At 45.8% G+C, this 8,304-nt stretch overlaps 1 pseudogene; it reads left to right on the top strand.

Annotated features, from left to right (window-relative positions):
- The first annotated feature begins 1,803 nt into the window (after positions 1 to 1,803).
- On the top strand, positions 1,804 to 7,071 carry LOC138145577 (RNA polymerase II-associated factor 1 homolog pseudogene; annotated as a pseudogene).
- The last annotated feature ends 1,233 nt before the right edge of the window (positions 7,072 to 8,304 follow it).

Below are 8,304 nucleotides of genomic sequence, written 5' to 3'. Positions count from 1 at the left end.
CACACACACACACACACACACACACACACACACACACACACACACACTAAAGAACAGTAATGTGGGGCGGCCAGGTAGCACAGCGAGTAAGAGCACCGGCTCCAGTGTTGAGAAGACCTGGAGATCGAATCCCGGGCTCAGACACTTGGCACCCACCCAGAAACACCTAGCCGTGTAACCTTGAGCAAGTTACTTAACCCCAATTGCTCAGGGGCGGCCAGGTGGCTCAGCAAGTAAGAGCACCGGCTCCAGTGTTGGGACGACCTGGAGATCAAATCCCAGGCTCAGACACTCAGCACCACACCCAGAAATAACTGGCCTTGTAACCTTGAGCAAGTTACTTAACCCCGATTGCTTAAAAAAAAAAAAAAGAACAGTAATGTAATACTGGAAAACTACAAGAGAGGAAAGAGAGATAGGTCAGCTTAAAAATTCTCCTTGTCCCAACTGATTGGTGAGCAATCAATGGTTGAATGATAACCAGTTTGCCCTAATAGGTTGCAGGCAGAGGTAGGGGCCACACAAAGCTGTGGTTTCCCTTTAGAATGTTTGCCTTTTCATTCCAAAAGGAATGGAAACATAATGACTAGAAAAGATTTCCTTAGTTTTTCTTCTAGAAAGGCAGATGTCACTGACTATGTGTTGAATATAAAGGTTTCTTCCTACTTGAGAAGACAGTAAAAGGGCACTTGAGGAATACCTCTCTGCTTCCCAAGTGGTGATGATGATAATGATGACTAACATTTATATAGTGCTTACTATGTGCCAGACATAGTGCTAAGAAAAGGAGAAAAGTTTCGATGCAATTAGAGGAAATAATCCAAGAAAGAATCCTAAAGAAGAGGATTTCAACGGGTAGGGTAGGACCAGAACCAAAATCCAATCTTGAGAAAAGAATGAATTATGGGTGAGGAGGGCTGGGGGAAGAATCAAGACCTCATCACCTCTTTTCTGGACTGTTTCAATAGCTCTGAACTCCCTAACTCAAATCTCTTGCTCAATCCAATCTATCCTCTATTGAAGTGGCCAAAATATTTTTTTTTCTGAAGTTTAGAACAGATCACATCACTGCAAATTCAACCATAGAATTCATAGAAGATAAAGCAGAAAATCCTAGAAAATTACAAGTTACAAGGACAGAGAGAAGAAACCACAAAACCACGATCTTACAGAAGTTGCCTTGGATCCATCACCCCATTCCATTTTATTGAGCTGTGAATTCGGGACTATTAATCAATTAATCAATCACTAAGTATCTGTTAAGTATGTTCTAAGTGTCTGGCACACTGCTAAGCTCTGAGGATACAAAATGAAAAGTCCCTTCCTTCAAAGTTTACTGTCTAGCTGGGGAGACAGTTACAAGTATATACAAGGTGATTTGGGGATGGGAAAGACAGTAGCAGCTGGAGGTGGGAAGGGGGAAGGAGGTGGTTCAAGAAAGGTCCCACGTGGAAGGTGATGTTTGAGTGGATGCTGATGGGAAATGGAAAGCCTAGGCTAGGAGGTGCATTCCAGGGAAGGGTGCCCGGGGACCAGCTCCGGCCACTGTAACTGCAGTCTGAAAAACAAGGCAAGCTGTGATAGTGCGCTGTGTTTCAGGCTCCTCATCCTGTCAGTTTCGAGTTCAGATTTCTCAAGGACATTAGCAAGTCCTTTCGGAGGTTCAGACCCTGAAAATGAACTTCGCGTCTTGGGGGAGTGAAGGCGTCAGACGTGATTCTCCTGTGAATGCAAGTTCCCTGAGAGCAGAGGCGGGTCTTGGCTTTGTCTCTGTCCCCCCAGTTCTTGGCGCGGCGCCTGACACCTAGTAGGTGCTTAATCAATGCTAGCCAGGTGGAATTAATTAGAGTGGCGTGGATCAGTCCTTCCACTCCAGCAAAGGGGCCCATGCAGCTCGCCAGAACGCGGCTGTCAGCAGACAGACGACTAGCTGCGGGTGGGCTTCACTTATTTCAATGTAATTCACCACCACTCTCATCCCCTCCCCCAACCAGAAGGAAGCCCTTGCAATGTGCCAGGGCTACCACGAGAACGGTGCAGTATCATAACAAGGAAAGGCGCGAACACCTACAACCGTGATGCGAAAGAGCGGGGCGGGCCGAGGAGCGGGGCCAGGACACCGGAGAAGGGAGCTCTAGGAGAGGGCCAGGAGCTGAGCTGGACCCTTGCTGCGGCAGGGGCTGGAGGGAGGCGACTCAACTCTGAGTCAGTCAGTTAACAAACATTCTTAATGTGCCGAGCACTAAGGAGGGATACGAAAATAAAAACGGGCGCCGGCGCAGATTCCGGAGGCCTCGATACCGGACCACCCGCTGAGAAGGCTTCGAAGCGCGGGCGGCGGTGCGGGTGTCACTATCTTCCCTTCCTTTAGTCCCCAGCTCCTCGTTGGTCATAACCTCTGCCACTCAAAACAATCCCGGATGTGCGTTACTTTTAGGCCTAAAACATCAATCCCCAAACTCAGGGTTTAAGGGCTGTCTCTTCCCTTCCATTCAGGCCAGTTCCTGCATGGTTGACCAATCACAAGCTTGTTTTCAGAGAAGACCCGCCTCCCCCCGCTGTGGCGAATCCGTAGCCCGAGAGTTTAAAAAAAAAATTAAGTCCGAACTACATTTCCCAGAAGGCATTTCGCCGCGGACTGTCGTTTGGAACTGGAGTCTTCGCTGCTGCCTCCTGCAGCTTCTCTGGAAGCTGCGACCCGTAGCTGCCCACAGGAGTACTCATCTTCCTCCTCATGGCACCGACCATCCAGACCCAGGCTCAGCGGGAAGACGGCCACAACAGACCCAACTCCCACAGGACCCAGCAGGAGAGGTCCGGGGTGGTCTGTCGTGTCAAGTACTGCAACAGTCTCCCGGACATCCCTTTCGATCCCAAGTTCATCACTTATCCGTTTGACCAGAACAGGTTCGTCCAGTATAAGGCGACGTCCCTAGAAAAGCAGCACAAACACGACCTGCTCACGGAGCCGGACCTGGGCGTCACCATCGATCTCATTAACCCGGACACCTACCGCATCGACCCCAGTGCCCTCCTGGATCCAGCGGATGAGAAGTTACTGGAAGAAGAAATCCAGGCGCCGGCCAGCTCCAAAAGGTCACAGCAGCATGCCAAGGTGGTGCCCTGGATGAGGAAGACGGAGTACATCTCCACGGAGTTCAACCGTTATGGAATCTCCAACGAGAAGCCTGAGGTCAAGATCGGGGTGTCGGTGAAGCAGCAGTTCACCGAGGAGGAGATGTACAAAGACCGCGACAGCCAGATCAGCGCCATCGAGAAGACCTTCGAGGACGCGCACAGGGCCATTTCTCAGCACTACAGCAAGCCCAGGGTGACGCCCGTGGAGGTGATGCCTGTCTTCCCGGACTTCAAGATGTGGATCAATCCCTGCGCCCAAGTGATCTTCGACTCGGACCCAGCTCCGAAGGACACCAGTGGATCTGCAGCCCTGGAGATGATGTCCCAAGCCATGATCAGGGGAATGATGGATGAGGAGGGCAACCAGTTTGTGGCCTACTTTCTGCCGGTGGAAGAGACCATGCGGAAGCGGAAGAGGGACCAGGAAGAGGAGATGGACTATGCCCCAGGTGATGTCTATGACTATAAGATTGCAAGGGAGTACAACTGGAACGTGAAGAACAAGGCTAGTAAAGGCTACGAAGAAAATTACTTTTTCATCTTTCGAGAAGGTGATGGGGTCTACTACAATGAGTTGGAAACCAGGGTCCGCCTGAGTAAACGCAGGGCCAAGGCTGGAGGGCAGTCAGGCACCAACGCCTTATTGGTGGTCAAACACCGGCAGATGAACGAGAAGGAACAGGAAGCTCAGGAAGCCCGGAAAGCACAGCTGGAGAACCATGAGCCAGAAGAAGAGGAGGAAGAGGAGATGGAGATAGAGAAGGAGGCCCCAGGCTCAGAGGAAGAACACGAAGAAGGAAGTGGCAGTGACAATGAAGCAAGCGAGGAGGAAGAAGAGCAATCAGGAAGTGAGAGTGATCAGGAAGAGGAGGAGAGTGAGAAGAGTGGGAGTGGAGAGGACAGAGCTGAGGAAGAGAGCAGCGAGGAGGAGGCTCGAGCAGCCCGAGACAAGGAGGAAATCTTTGGAAGTGATGCTGACTCAGAGGATGAGGAAGAGGAAGAGTATGGGGAAGGCCAAGCCAATGGCAGTAGAGAGGATGAAGAAGAGGAGAGTGGCAGTGATAGAGGGCCTGGGCGGCACAGCCCTAGTGACCACTCAACCCAAGAGGATGGTAGTGAGGAGGCCAGTGATAGTGACTGAGACTCAGAGGCCCATGGCAATCCACCAAACTGGCCAGGAAGGACTGGGCCTCTCCCGCTCAGGTACCATTCTCAGGATGAAAGGAAAATACTTCTTCCTTTTTTTTTTTTTTAACTTTTGCTGTCAATAAAGGCAATATGTTTACATATTTACAAAAGAACCCAAAAATGAAAATGAGAGTCCCTGCCCTTAAAAAGCTATTGGAGGAGATATACATAAACATATTATCAGGGAGGTAGCCTAAACCAGGGGTAGGGAACCTGTGACCTCGAGGCCCCATGTGGCACTCTAGGTCCTCAAGTGTGGCCCTTTGAACTGAATCCAGACTTTAATTAAATCCCTTTAATAAAAGAATTTGTTCTGTAAAACTTGGACTCAGTCTGAAGGCCACATATGGACTAGAGGCCAAAGTTTCCCCATCCCTAGGAACAAAAGTGTAACATAATAAATACAAGGTAATGAGTGTGGGTGGATGGAGGGGAGGACAAGGTGGAATCAGTAACTGGGAAGATTGATTAGTCATAGGTATGAAAAAAGACAAAAGGATGGCATAGAACAAGAAGGGAATTGAGGATGGAGAGTGGTCTAAATGTAGACAACATGAAGGGGAATAATAAGACATACAGATAGATTAGAGATCGATTAATGGAGGGTCCTGGATACTAGGATTAGGGACTTCTACATTATTTCACAAGCAAAGGACACCACTGGAGTATTCTGAGTAGAGGTCAAATGTGATCAAGAGTCTTGTTTCCAGTCTCTCTCCAATGCATACAAAGAGTGCACTGGAGAGAGACTGGAAACAGGAAGCTTGATGAAGAGATCATTGAGATCTATTCACCTAGCAATGAAGTGCTTCCCTAAAATGGTTACAGTGTGATGGGGAGAAAAAGGAGTGAATATAAGAGATTATAGAAGAAATCAGACTGGGAAATTTATAGTATGCAGGAGAAGGGAGAGAAAAAAAAAGAGGGAAGAATCAAAAGTAACTCTGAGGTTGAGTCTAAATGACTGGGATGATGGTGGTACTCACTCAACATAAGAAGTTGGTGGCTAGGAAGTGGGATATGCCAGTTTAGAGAGAAGATTGAGGGATTTTGTTTTAGACATTCTGGATTTACAGTGCCATTGGACACCGTAATGGAAATATCCAGCAGGCAATTAGAAAATCAGGAATGGAACCCTAGAGAAAGGAATTATTCTTCACCTAATGCCAGTTAAGAGGATAATTTGCCCAATATCTTACTTCTCTATGCATTCAAAAAAGAAAATGAATATTGGAAGAACAAATTCCATCAAATTTGTGATCTCACTGAGATTTTGCCAAGTATAATCCTTAGGATTAAGCTAATCTCAGACTAAAATGTAGATTTAACCCAACTCACTTTGTCTTTGGGCATGCCACCTCAGTTTACTCTTTTTTAAGATGGATGTGGAAGACCATATGACCTGGGACAAGTCACTGCACCTTTCAAAGACTCAGTTTCCCCATAGGTAAAATGAAGAGGTTAGATGCCATTAAATATAAACTGACCCTTTCCCTTATAGAAAAATGTGGGCATCAACAAAAATGTGTCATCAGTGGTTCCTGGAAGATTTGTCACACTGTGGACTCGTCAACTCTAGTCCTACCTTCATTTTATCTCATCCCTTCCGTATTGGATAGAGAAAGAATGGGCTTTGGGATATAAATGTGGAAGTCTCTGCATAGAGATAACAAAACCATATGGGGTAGATGAGATTTCTATGGGAAAGAGTTTAGAGAAGGGAGGGAAAGCTAAGAAAGAAACAAACTCGTCTAAAAGGTGATGTGAAAGATGAGATCCAGTAATGGAAACAGCAGTGTCAGAAGGATAGGAGAAACTTGCAAATGCCCATGGTTTAAAGATTGTTAAGGAGGAGGCAATGATCAAGGATTACATATTGTGCATAGACATCAAGGAGGAAAGGGGCAAATTAAAAAGGTCATTCTAGAGATGGTTACTAGTGAATTTGGAGAAAGCTGTTGCAGTACAGCTGTGGTGATGTTCATCCTTCATTCTTGAAGAGGACCAATGACATCATGATAGTGAAGTCTTGAGTTGCTTGTGAACTGAAGGGAGGCAGAGCTTTGCAAAGTCATTAGCCTCACTCTCTCCTCCAGAATCATCTAAATCTAATGTCAAGACAAGAGTCAAGAAGACTGATGATGGCCCAGGATGCAGGGAGTGACCTTGGCCTTTCTAAATTAGGTGTTTCCCAGGGCAATGCCCATTCAGTGACTAAGGGCTAGGTAAGAATTGAGACAAAAGATGCCCAAATTTACCATCAACAAACTATTCATTTGGGAAAACAAGACCCTTAGAGTTTCTGGCCAGAACAGAAAACAATTGTTATTTACTCTCATTCTAAGTTCATCTAAACAATGAGCCACAGGTGCTTTCCTTGGGAGGTATTATTGGTCATTCAGTGAGAGCCAGAGTGATTTGGGTTTAAAGGCTAGTCAAGTAACTCCATTTGAAACACAATGGACTTTTTTAGAGCCTGTTTTTTCAGAACTATATTTCAAGAAATCATAAATGAAAAGATGTGTAAGATAAAAAAAGTAAATTGTTCCAGCTTATTGTAAAAGAGAAAAAAATAATAAAAATAAATGGAAATAGAAATAAAAAAATTCAAAAGGCCCTAACCCCCCAAATGTCTTACAAAATATAAACAACCAAAAATATATTCCTATGGACAGAACCGCCACATGTAATGAGGTGATTCACATTTGGTGAGGAGGGCAAGAAAAGGAGGAGGAAGAAGAATACTAGTAGTGGGAGAAATTGTAAGCATTGCTCAACTTCTGCTTGAATTGGCATTTTGGGTCACAAGAGGGCAGCTATTACTACTCTCAGATAACATGGTAAAGACAGTTTATACAAAATGTTCTCCTCAAATCTGGTTCACTCCTTCCCACAAATACAGCATCCATGGAGGAGTAAACTTAGACTTAGACTATAATAATACTGAGGCACATGTGTAGGAAATATGTATGACAAAGGTTTAGCTCACAACACCTGCTCTACAAGTCTTTCTGTGTAGAGATTTCATGCTGAACTTTTCTTTGTTGTCGTTTGTCCTTTGTTCCTGAGGAAGACCAATGACATTAAAAGGGTAATATCTTTGACTTGCACTTGAATTGGATTTAGGAGAGGCAGGGCTGTGTAAAGTCATCAGCCTCACTCTCTCCTCCCTACAGTTGTGTGGATGAAAATCAGATTACAAAAGATGCAAAGGTGAGTGGGTGTTTAGGAATGGGAAGCAGATAATAAGTATTTTTTTATTGAAAGAAGACAGGATGTAGATATTATGGTCTCTAAGGAAAATCACAGTGGAAAGGTGTAATGGTAATGTAATTTTGAATTTGAAGATCCCTTTTGAGTTGGCAAAAGTAGCAGGTACTTAGCACTTAGTAACTGGTCAAGCCTCTTTTGGGGAAATAGAAGGTATGAACTCCTGTCTCCTGTTACTGATGTAATAGGAAAGCCTCTGTTGGGGAAACAGAAGGTATGAACTCCTGTCTCCTGTTACTGATGTAACAGGAAGGGATTGGCTGAAGGAAGTAGGTGATATCATGTATGTAAGACAAGCCCCAGAGAGGCACAGTCAGAATTTCCTTGAGACCAAGATCTGGTGGCAGGACAGCTACAGAAGAATGGAGAACTGAGTCCTGAAAACTTGTGGTGGTGGAGCTTCTTTTGAAAAGGAGCCTAGAGCCTGGAGCCAGGAGCCCATGTGACTGAAGCATGACTGGGATACTGAGACTTTGTTTATTTGTGGCTTGGTTGAGCCTTGAATTCCCTGGAGCAGAAATTGTGAAGGATCTTACATGGACCAGACCCTGTGAACTTCAATGTGGAGCAGGACTTGCCTAGAGAGCTGGTCAAGGAACTGGGAGCTGTCTGCCATTGAACCCAGGTGACAGTCTGGTGAATCCAAGTAGAATCTGGGACCATGGAAGGGGATCCATGGAATCTGAGAACAGGCCCCAAGTCAAGATG

The sequence above is a fragment of the Petaurus breviceps genome, unplaced genomic scaffold (genome assembly GCF_028583685.1).
Source record: "Petaurus breviceps papuanus isolate PSGF00001 unplaced genomic scaffold, PetGlider_PUasm1.0 90740, whole genome shotgun sequence".
Classification (NCBI taxonomy): Eukaryota; Metazoa; Chordata; class Mammalia; order Diprotodontia; family Petauridae; genus Petaurus; species Petaurus breviceps.
Note: the sequence above shows the minus strand (reverse complement) of the source record. Positions and strands in the feature narration are given on the sequence as shown.